This window comes from Taudactylus pleione, unplaced genomic scaffold, assembly GCF_031769625.1.
Source record: "Taudactylus pleione unplaced genomic scaffold, aTauple2 ptg000179l, whole genome shotgun sequence".
In the NCBI taxonomy this organism is placed as follows: domain Eukaryota; kingdom Metazoa; phylum Chordata; class Amphibia; order Anura; family Myobatrachidae; genus Taudactylus; species Taudactylus pleione.
Window position 1 is genome coordinate 32,585,279 of NW_028284581.1, and position 12,572 is coordinate 32,597,850.

Below are 12,572 nucleotides of genomic sequence, written 5' to 3' on the forward strand. Positions count from 1 at the left end.
AGTGATGTTAGTGGGCCGGACCCAGATGGTAGGCGTTCCCATGGGAACGCCTCCATCTGGCAGCCACACCCATCAATCAACATCGACAGCACGCCCCCTTTGGTGTGAGACCTGGAGTGACGGTTTCCCCGTCGCTCCCCGGGTCTCGCGCATGCGCACAACGAAGCTCCCTCCATCGTGCGCATGTGCACTAGGGCACCATCGACCCACTTGCGAGTACTCAGCGCTCAAGAGCGGGTCTGAATCAGGCCCACTGTCCTTACCATCTTCCTTATGATGCATTATGTCCCTGCTTTTCCAGATACACATATCTCCCCATAATATATACTGTGCAAAATGATTGGCACTCTATGGAGGGTATGTGGAACTACAGCACCAGTGGGCCCGTAATGCCCCGTATGCTGGTACTTGTGGGTCTCCAAGTAGCAGCATGTGGGGGAGGTTTGCTGGCACTTGAGGTTCCACAGCAAAAGACAATATTTTTACTTTTATCAAATGCACTACACTACACTATCAACCTGGCACCCATCACCCCAGGGGAGCCAGGGATAGCCCCGGGCTATCAGCCTAGGCCTGGGGTGCCCTGTCCCCAGGGATCCCCAGCCTGGGCTGACTAGTGGTCAGGGTTAATGCTTTGGCTGGGAGGCCTGGTGAAAGACTGCCCTGGCTGTAGCATTAGCCAGCCACTAGAAAAAGTCTGGTGCTGGTTCTGGATAATACAGGGGGACCCTACTCATTTTTCCCCTGTATTTCCAGAACCAGGACCACATCAGATCCCAGTGCTGGTTGCACAAAGTAAGGGGGAACCCATGTCATTTTTCCCGCCTATTTTGGCAACCAGTGCTGATTCTGACTAGCCCGATGCTGATTGTGCTTTAGTACAGGGGACCTCTACATCGTTTGTTCTCTGTATTTAAGCACAACCAGCACTGGGTCACTAAAAGCCCAGGGCTGGTTCCTCTTTTGAGGGAGGGGCACAACATTGTTTTTCTTTTTTTACACAGGATCTCCTGGTCCATATGTGCATCTGTGTCATTTAAATACACAGCAGCACAGATGGGTCTCACTGACCCATCCGTGCTTTTGTGTCAATGACACAGATGCATATAGCTTGGATCTCCCTGAACCATGCAACATGCATCTTTATCGTGCATTAAATCATTCTGTGTGCATAAACTATGTGTGCACGATAGGTCAAAATCTTACTGCAAGTTCAGTTGATCAACAATGCCAATACACGGCAGCGGGGATGCGCATCAACATCGTAATCATCCTGGAAAATGCCACTTTTTACACGATTGGTCATTACGATCGATCGAAAATGGCCAAATCGTGTAAAAAATTGCACCATGTATGGTGGCCTTTATTCTTTAATTGTGTCTTCATACCATTGCAGATGCAGGAAAAAGCTGCAAACAGTGCACCAGAGACAATAAGATGCGACTTTAACCACACAGATATTAGTTTGTGCTTCACAGATGAAGCACAAAGTACTTGTTGTGAGAAAAATCGTAGCACATTGTATACAGATTCAGGCTCATTCACACACAGATGTACAAATGTCAAACATCAAATTGATCACTGTTACTTCCAGTAGTTCTACTGGTATCTGTTGGAATAAGGTGCATATTTTAAGTGAAAAAGATGCTTGGCACATCGAGAGGAGTTGTTTGGTGCAACTGAAGCCACAATGTATGAGGACACATCTATAGATGTCCCATAAATTTGGTAAATAGACTATCCTAAGCTGTTTTCAGGAAGGACCCAATGGCTGTAGCCCTATTACAGAGGGAAGTAAAACTGTTAGAGATGGAGTCAGAGGTGAAAGTAGCACAGAGAGACAGGTACTCCTTTAGATTATATTTAATATTGAAGATAGATACATAGACAAGCAGTATGCATGGTAGTTGGAATGTGCTTTAGTGAAAAGAGTAATACTATAAACATAGTCCATGTACTGTACAGTTTAGGGCAATGTGAGTACAAGAAGGCTGAAACAGGGATATAATCTGAACAAAGTTCAGGGGTCTAATACACTTGAGGACAACTGTTTTTGTTAGTGGTTTTACAAATTTTCTAAGTGCAATAAATGGTATTATATAAACATACTGGTCTGAGATCACATTGATATACATAATATCACAATATATTTAACATCTTATTAAACTATTTATTAGACTGAAGTCTAAGAGCCTCATTTATAGAATATACCAGCTACATAGCTATGAAAGTCCAAAACACATATGCCATATATAATAAGGTAGTGCACTACAATTAAAAAATCTGTAATCAGTCAAGTCAGTGAAGTATACAAAACAGGTTAAAGTGCAGTATAGCTGAGCAGCATAAAAGTCAAAATTACTCAGAAAGCATAGAAATAGGCCTATGCAATTATAGTGGGAGGAATATGTGTCAATCATGCTATCTTTATCAAGCTAAATATATGTAGCAGTTGTGGCTGTTCATTTATGATTGACAATTCTTCTATTAAGGGGTTTTTAGTCTCCCTATTTTATATAAATGTATTGTCAATTTAGAACTTGATTTGGTTGGAGTGATGATACATTTATGCAGATATAATTTTTGCCCATATTAATACTGTCATCCCTGTTTTTCAAGGAAACTTTTTTGCTTGTGTATGCTCACAATGGCCTTATTTAAAAATAGTGGGTATGGTACAGTACATTACATTACTTGCAGATTTCATTATGTGAAAAAAGTTTTTAGGGCATAACTTATATGTTGATAGTAATGTGAATATGTCATCAACGTGCCATGGATTTATGCCTATATTATATCCATCTACAGTACTTGTCTTCACAAGTCTATCCAATTATGCATGAGTGATCATTATGCATTATGTCAAAACAATTAGACTAACTTCTGATTTTAAACTTTTAAGACTGTATCCAAAACAAACCTCTTTAGGGGATCTCGGTAAATTCCCAAAGTATCACAGTATTGGGCCCCCAAGATTAATAAGCAATTTATTCTCACTCCCCTATGTTCACTCTTCACAACATATTTACACTATACTTGCCAACTTTCACTGATTGTTAGGGAGACTCCCTGATATAGTAGCAATCTCCATGACTCCCTACAAAGTCTAGCCATCTCCCTGATTGCACCTTACCCCATTAAGTAGCTGTTTTATATATGAAAAAATCAGAAATATATACATTTAAATGGGTTCATTAGTATTATAAGGCACAATGATCCCTATGGTCACATGCATTTTCTGAAAGGTATCAGTGTGTTTTCATCAACAAGTAGATCTTAACTGCTTTGGGGCTCATTTACATTAATATATGACACACCTCTAAGATGTAGCAGTACAAGTCCACTTTACTGCTGCACTCATAGGTGTTGCTTTCACAATATCTCTGAAAAGCTTTTTCAAAAGTAGGCAAGTATGATTTAAATGTGTATAACAGTTAACTCATTTTACTGACCTTAATAAGTCCTCCACTTTGTTATGTACTTTATTTCTGAATTTGCATATAAACTAGCTGGTTGTCCTTTTTATAGAGCACTAAAAAACACTTAACAACAATTATCTTAGTGATAAATGCTTGGCTGGGCCACTATATAAAGGATACACGTTTGCCTTATCTTCCATTCTCATGTTTCTCTCTCTCTCTACTTTTCTTTTTCAAACTCTCTTTTTAAAGTAAATCTAATTATAATGATTTCATAAGCCATGTCACACACCTCCCATTGGACCCATAAGTATTAGAGGGCAGATGATGAGCTATACAGCACAGTTAATGTAACTCATAATGATTTTCTTCAAACCCACTATATTTTGTTAAGTTGTTTCTAACAATAATTAAGGCATATACAACAATCCTTTGTTATATGTCTGAAAGTAACTGTATTCTAAATATTTCTACCCCAAAAACATAATTCTTAGATTTTATTAATGTAAAATATTTTTCTCTTCTACAAATCTAGACAAATAACTTAGTGAGAATGTCATACAGAGGACAGTGTCATTAAGGTTACAAATTACACTTATACAAGATGCATAACTTACAAGTATAGTTCTTTTCCTTCAGCTTGAACTTTGTCTGCTGAAGCTTTCTGCATTTTAATCTAATGAGCTGAATGAACATCAGAGAAGCCTTATTATGCTATGTACAAAAGTCCTTGTGTTCAGTGTTTACCACCCAGTGCACCCAAAATAGCAAGCAGCAAGATACTGGGAGTTTTGTAAAACTGAACACAAGAGCTTTTTACTGTAAACAGGATGGAGGATGTGGATCTTTACCAAACTGATTCAAGATGAACATGTGTGAGTATGTAACACTACAACTTTCTTGGAAACAAAGTTAAATATTTGTAAACAGAATATTAAACATAATTTACCATAATAATTTTACTTAATGTTTTTTAATTAATTTGTTATATTAATGTGTTTGCTTCTTTGCAATTTACTTAATTGTGCATGCAAACTAAGAAGAGAAAATTTCTAAAATTAAGCTCATGTATTGAAAGTCATAATACTGATTCAGGTGGAAATGAAATTCATATATCATTCATAATTCCGGATTACTGGGTTAACTGTTTTGTTAACCTTTTAAATTGTTTTATTTAATTAACTTGACTTAAAACCAAATTATCAGCTAGAATTATGAAAAAAAGCTGTCATATTCAAAAAATTGTTATGCTTAAATATTCATGCTTTAAATGTAAAAGCAAAATATACAGTATCAATAATTGTATTCTGTTTCATGATAGAAATGCATGCTTGGGGTTTGTATATTCATACTTTGTTGACAACACTGTCATTGTTAAATTAATATTGCGACCATTTGTGTAAGTCATTAAAGTATGTAATATCTAAATTTTAGTAGACCAAAATTTTAAAGAATAGGATTTGAATTTATTAGATTATTTTATGATAATATTATTGTTATGGCTGTTTGTTATCCTGTTTTACATGCATAAAAATAATGAAATGAATGGAAAGGCTGAATTATAAAAGCATACTACTTTTATTAGTGATATTATTAATGCTCCCTTTTTGGCAGTCATTGGCAAATAGAAGCTAATTTTGGTAATTATTAGGACCAAGCATTATTGAAGTTTGCATTTACAAATTAAAAAAAATATGTCTACAATTACTACAACAAGATGAATACTACTAGTATGGTTTATATATATTGCCAGAAATTAATAAATATAATTTTTAGTTGTTTATACTTAGTTTAGCATTCTGCTTGTTTTTCCTTTTGAAGCTTCATTTGTTCGTGATTAAAACAAAAATCTATTGGGCTTTTGCTTATAGAGTTTGTTAAACTAGTTTAATACTACTACTAGTAGAGGGAGTGTGTGCTTCTGTTTTGAACATAAAATCATGAAACTATATAATTGGTAGTGTATTTTTACTTTATTTAATTTTTTTTAGAAAATTTTGGTTTAGAATATTTTTGTATGATTTAGCTTTTAGTCAGTTTTAGTCTAAAAGTAGTTTTGATTTATAGTTTTTACCTATACACTTGCAGTGAGCAGCTCAGAATCCAGCTGTAAGTGTTGGTCTCAGAGATTTGAAAAGCCTGCATTCCCATAACTACTATTTATTACCAGTTATTTATAAAGCGCACACATATTCCGCAGCACTTTACAGATAATATTTGGCCATTCACATCAGTCCATGCCCCAGTGGAGCTTACAATCTATATGCCCTACCACATGCACACTAGGGTTAATTTTGTTGGGAGCCAATTAACCTAGCAGTATATTTTTGGAGTGTGGGAGGAAACTGGAGTACCCAGAGGAAACCCACTCAAGCACAGGGAGAATATACAAACTCCACACAGTTAGGGCCACAGTGTGAATTGAACCCACAACCTCAGTACTGTGAGGCAGTACACCATCTGTGCTGCTGTGTTGATTGTGTGTTTTGTGTATTTAAAGTTGTTTGTTTTTATTTACTGAACTGTTTTGGACTATCAAAATGCTGATTTTCCTTGTATAAATGTTCTTGTTTAGTTGTTTTGATTTAATTTACTCATTTTGAGGACAAAAGGAAAATTGTTAATTGAGTCTCTTTCTAAAAGAGAAAGCGCTAAAATTCTTATTAACTCATTGGCATTTATATTGTTGTTGTCTCTATTTGCTTGTCAAACTTGGACATTGAAAGGCTGATTTAGCATTGGGATCAAATCCAGCTATTGGGTGCAAAATTTGCTCCATGGTGAAGAACTAAATTGATCTACCTGATCAAGGGGGAGAATAAGCAAAACTTAGAGAGAGATAAAGTGGAAAGAGATAATTTACCAACTAATCAGCTCCTAACTATCATTTTATAGGCTGTGTTTCAGTGGGCATTCCTGGGTGGTAACAGGGTGATGGCTAGCTAGACATGGGTGCATCATGAGTGAGTCTCAGCCAGTGACTGCTTTGCTGGCACAGTCTGCCATGTTCCTACAAATGTTCTGGACAACTCTGGAGCTTCTCTAATGTCTGATGGTGGGATCAATGTACTTATGATGGTGCTACATTTTACCTAAAACGATGGTTTTTAGACGCAGCTGGTTGGAGTCACTGTACAAAATGGTTGCATCATTACTGTAGCACAAGACACAGTCATGTTGCATAAGAGGATGTACTCTCATTACTGTACACCTCTGAATCAGGACCTTAAACAGAGTGCTTATGATTTTTTAAAACATTTCACTCTGAAATATCTCATGGCTATGTCATTATGTTCTCTGATGCTTTTAAATTTAAAATGTTGAGTAAAAAGGCTGTTTTCTCAGACCACCTTTGCCATGTCAGAATTAGACCTAAATTGAATAAAGGTATATGCACCGTTCATGGGTCCTCCAGAGGCACCTTTTTTTCTCACCATGAATCTATAAAGCATCAATGTAGATGAGTGTATTTTTTGGTGGAGATTTTAATCACACTCCAAAGACTGACCAAAATCAGAGGGGTTCTATCCTACTTCATCTCCTTGAATAATATATGGAGAGACCAAAATCCAAGAGAGGTTCCTTTCAACTACAATAGCAATAACATCATCATCCAGGATAAAAAAATTGTATATTTCTTGTCTTATACTAATATTTATGCTCCATTTACTAACCATCATGCTGTATGTGTTCAGTGGGTGCTTAGATTTAAGTTCATTTAAACTGGTACCTTAATATCTGTTGATCTCAGTTTTGTCAACTAAGATTTTTCTAAAAATATTGCAAAAACAAAAGGCTGTGTTTGCCCAATAAAAGACCTGGGGCATTGCTCTTAGACATCATTTTGGATGCTGAAGGAGCTAAAATTTTAAACAAATTTTCCTAACATACAGTATTGTTTTTGTCCTGCTGCCAACAAAGGGAGAACTGCAACATTTAAAGAACTTGTATCTCACTTGTTTGTAAAGAATACAAAGTTTTTGCTATAGCCATTTCCTTACATCTTAAACCTTGGTTAAGGCAAATAATCCATTTAGAATCAATGCATATAATCACAGATATAACAATCATGATATTTTATGTTATATGTTTTTTTATTTTCACAAAAAGATTGGTCTTCCTTAATATTTTACTTAAATGAAAAAAAATGCTTTTGATTATTGTGATCATTGCAGGGCTGCTGACAGCTCTGCTGGGCCCCAGTACTGGGTAGTGTGGCCGACTTGAGAAGGTATGGCTAGAGCCCCTACTTGTGAAAAAGAAAGACATATTTGCGGCCTTGTGTACCACACGGGGGGCTGTAGTGTGGGGGTGTGCCAGTGTCCAGTGGGCCAGGTGATTTTGATTGCTACCCCTGACATATCACACAGGGAGAGAGAAGACTGACTGCTGAACAATCAGCCTCTCTCCCTAGCCTAGCACACAGCATGAGAGCAGCATGTGTGCTGGGGAGAGAAGCTGTTGCAGCAGTAGTCAGTTCTGTCCCTGCCAGAAGTACCACAGTGGGTGCAACAGACCCAGGCCCAGGTAAAGAGTACCCATCCAGTGCCCGTGATCATATGCATATGTCTGAAAGTACTTTGTCAAACTACATTATTTTCTTTATTCCACAATGGAATGTTTAGTAAAGTTTTACTAACGTGGCACTTAAGAGCAGTAATGCAGGGCTGCACTTTAACAAGTCAGTAATACTCATTTTCCTTTTACCATTTTGTGTCTTATATTACAGATTCACTAATTTTATATCAGTCTGAGTTAAGTGTCGTGTCAGTGTATACTCACTATGAGGCTTATGTAGAGTAGAATACAAGTCAGCTTTGTGGAAAGATTTAGCATCTTATATTTGTCACATTGCATGCACCATACTGTAGCTGAGCTCACACATATATGGAAAATGCTGAGTCATGTCACATTTCCACTTATGGCTAAAGAGGCATTGCTAGGTGCTGACTGGGCATTCATACATAGGATAAGTTTAGCAAGAGCCTTTTGACAACAATGCAGGTTATACATTATTGTGCTTTCACAGGGTATGCATTCATAATTTCTCTGGTCAGCATGTCAACATTTAAAATGTCGACAGCAGAAGGTTGACATTGATGATGATAACTTGGTTAAAATGTTGACATAATTAATGTCGACATCAGAAATGACAACATTGTCATAATGTCCACAATTCCAGGATGCTTAGGGTTAGGGTCAGCATTAGGGTTAACATACAGTAAGTTTACCATTAGGATCATAGTTGCTGTTAGAGATAACATTATGGTTAGGGATAGAATGACTACAAAAACAGTATGTAGATATTCTAACAATGTCGACATAACATCAGTGCCGACATGGTTAGTGTCTTCAAATATACAGTATATAACAAACCCATACACAAATATTGGTTCAAGAGTGCACTGATACTGATAATGACTATGAAACCAAACATATGCATGGTGCAGTACAGTCAAACAACATTGTATATGCTTAAATATCTGAATTTTTTCTGTGCATTTAACTTCTGTTTACCTCTTCAGTAGCCCTATGTTTTAATTGTTGCTAAAAACCCTTCTGAGGGGACATTTTAATTGTATCAGGGAATATATGGTACTTATCTGTAAAGCATATTTGGTCTAACTCTTCTGTACTCCTGTTTGAGAGCAGTCAGTGGCAAAGAAATACGTATATTTAATGTGACTCTTTGTTATGTTCTGCGTTGACATAAACTGTAGCATTAAATTAATGCAGTTTTAGCAATCTTGCTAAGTTTTTCTGGTGAGTATATATATATATATATATATATATATATATATATATATCTATACAAGGTGTGACTATTAAATAACAAGATTGTTCTTGTAAAAAAATAAACCATACCGCATGTGTTAAAAGGGAGTGAAGGGATATTGTTCTTTGACTATCCCAAAATTGGTTTTGCAAGTTTCACCCCTCTCGCACACATAGTCACACAACAATCGAATTAGTGTTTTTCCCATGCACCATTAGAATGCTTAGTTCAAAAGTAGAGCAATGTGTTAACTTAAATATTTTAGTTGAATTTAACAATACGCCTACCAAATTTTTCTGCATGCTAAACAAGGCTTAAGGGGCAGATTGTATGTCATGTGCACGTGTATTTGAGTGGCACAAGATATTTAGTAATGGTCGTGAGGATGTCAAAAACAATGAACATCCCATAAGGCCATGCACATCAAAAACAACTGATAATGTGGAAAAAATTGAGAAAATTGTTCAAGTTGAGAGCAGAAATGGTAAACATCGATAAGGAAACTGTTAGGCAAGTTTTGCATCAAGATCTTAACATGACATAAGTTGACAGAAGTTTCAGCTAAGATTGTTCTAAGGCTTCTCACTAACAAGTAGAAAAAAAATTGAAAACCAATTTGTACAGATATTTTGGAAGAAAGTCAAGTGGATTTGCATTTTTTAGATAAAGTTATAACCTGTGATGAAAATGGATCTTCCATTATGATCCTGAGACAAAACGCCCCTCCATGCACTGGAAAACATCATAATCACAAAAATGAAGAAAGCACATCAAAGCAAATCCAATTCAAAGCCATATTAATTGTTTTCTTTGATTTCAAGGATGTTATTTTGGAAGACTGGGCACCAGAAGGTTCAACAGTGAATCATCGTTACTACTAAAATGTTATAGCAACTTTACGGGAAATAATTCGAAGAAAGAGGTCAGAGTTGTGGCAAAATGGTTTCATCCTCCATCAGGACAATGTACCAGCACACACAGCTCTCTCTGTACAGTTTTTGGTCTAGAAACAGATTGCAGTGCTAGAACACAGTCTATACTCACCAGACCTAACACCGTGTTTTTTCTTTCTTTACCCTAAAGTAAAATCTGTACTCCAGGGAACTCGTGTTGCTTAAGTAACTGAGGTAAATAAGAAAACAATGGAGCTTTTGACTTGAGACAGCTGACAGATAATGAGCTACAGCACGGCTTTGACCAATGGAAAATAAGAATGCAGCAGTGTGTGGATGGAGAAGGGGAATACATAGAAGAGGAACGAAGTTAAAATGTAATTAATATAAGTAAACATAAATTATAGCATCAATCTAATTAGTTTATTTATAGCCACACCTCATATATATATATATATATATATATATATATATATATATATATAATGTATATGTACACAAATATATCGTATATCTAAAGCTTGTATACCAATAAATGTGTAGATATATATATATATATATATATATACAGTATATATATATATATATATATATATATATATATATCCTTTTAAAGAATTATCATGTATAACAAGTTTCTTTAAATGAAAAATGTTATCACTTGAAGATGAAAGTGCTTTAGAGATGCACTTAAGTTAGATACAGTGAGCATCCTGCTGATTGTATATGCGACTTTGGAGGATAGGGGCATCTTTAAAGCTAAAAGAGATGGCATAATGTTCCATGTTTTCTCTAATAATATTATTTATCAGGATTTAAACTGACAGATGTAGATATATCTTGGAATGAGATCTGTATTTGCAAAGAGAAAAGAGTAATAAAATGATAAGGATTGTGCAACAGGGAAATAGACATTTAAAATCCCTGTTCAAACTGTATGAAGATATGCAGCTGTTTAAACAGATAATGTCCCCTGTAAATGTTTGCTTCTGCATTAAATATATGGGGGATTAATAACTAGAGGAGAGTTTCTCAGATTTATTGTGTTTATCTTTTCCAATTTACTAGTGATAGTTCAAAGAATGACATGTATGTGCTGAGTATACACTCTGTAAATTCAAAATCTATTTATAATATAGCTTAAAAGATATACTGATTTCTATCTATGAAAACACTGAACTAGGATTTCTCTATGTATTGTATATTCTTGGTTTGCAGAGGAAAACTGAAACTCTTATTTTGCAAGTATTATGGTTTCAAAAAGAACCACCACTTGCTGCTTCAGTACTCAGGACAGCTGGAAGGAACGGGGCCTGATTGGGAGGTGCATGCAGAGCTGGTGTTTGCTCAGTTGAGTGATGTTTTGCTACTGCCCATGAGTAAAAAGTCTTACTGCAAACGTTGCGAACCAATGTGTGTGATGGCATATGCAATTGCATACAACATCACTATAACTTGATCCATGGGCATTTCAGTGTGGAGACTGGGTGGTGACCTAAAGAGGGGGTAACATGAGCGTATTATGGGAGTGTGATGGGTGTGTTTAGGCATGTGGCTGCATTCTCTTTTACAGCACAACAGTCATAGTGCCCATATTTTGAGAACGTTACAAGGGAGGCTGTGTGCCTGGAAAGGGCTACTAATATGTTTGACGTTGTGACTGCTGATGCATCCATGATAGAGAGATCGGATTCAACATAATTGTTGCAGGGTTAGCTCAGTCCGTCACATGAAAGTACACAATTGTAATGCTCAAGCTGACATATGCATATATTTTCGCACTTGAAAATCCTTGAGAAATCACAGCCATGCACAAACTGCACCTTTGAATCAGACTCACTGAAAGGCTTTGATACATTTACCAAACATATTTTTATTTTCTAGTCTGAGACAATTAGAAAGTCTGTTTGGCAGCACAAAATGATTAGCATTCCTTTGAGCCATACAATAAAAAAATTCTATGTAAAAAAATCTATTTTAATAGCCAAAGTAAAAATAAGTAGAATGGAAGTGGCAGAATGTGTTAAGCAAAGAAATATTATGGTAATCTGTCATTTTAAACTATTAATTTAACATGAAGTAATAAATGGGAGCTATGATAAAAAGAGAAAGGTGTGGAGATTAACCATTTGGTTGTTTATTAGGTTAGCACTGCAATATTGTTGCTAGTTCTTCATGTATTTTCATATGAAGCAAAGACCCCCCTTCAAATAAAAACACTTATCCTCTTTTTGCCAGTGGGAAAATCATGAGCCGCCAAGAAGGATGTCACAGGAAAGTAACATTGTCTCTCCTGTGTTTGATGATGTCATTTAATGGGTGGGTGGGGGGACTTTCAGTTCCTCATCATGCTAAGACCTAAATAAATTGGGACACACTTTTTATAGAGAGGGGAGCCTCCTCTTTTGTCCACCATAAAATCTATTGTCTTGTGATGATCAGTGTGACCACCATGCAAGAACATCTACACTGTAGAAAAATCAG

General features: G+C 36.1%; 1 protein-coding gene across 4 annotated transcripts in view; it reads left to right on the forward strand.

The window, feature by feature from the left end:
• The first annotated feature begins 4,190 nt into the window (after nucleotides 1-4,190).
• Nucleotides 4,191-12,572, forward strand: part of LOC148519987 (cadherin-19-like) — a 146,074-nt gene continuing 137,692 nt past the window's right edge. For 2 of the 4 annotated variants that reach the window (XM_088475992.1, XM_088475995.1), the window contains exon 1: nucleotides 4,191-4,298. The gene's annotated coding sequence lies outside the window, so the exon portion shown is untranslated. Of the gene's footprint in view, nucleotides 4,299-10,381; nucleotides 10,466-12,572 lie in introns of those variants that run through there. The other 2 variants (XM_088475994.1, XM_088475993.1) reach the window with 2 other exon arrangements.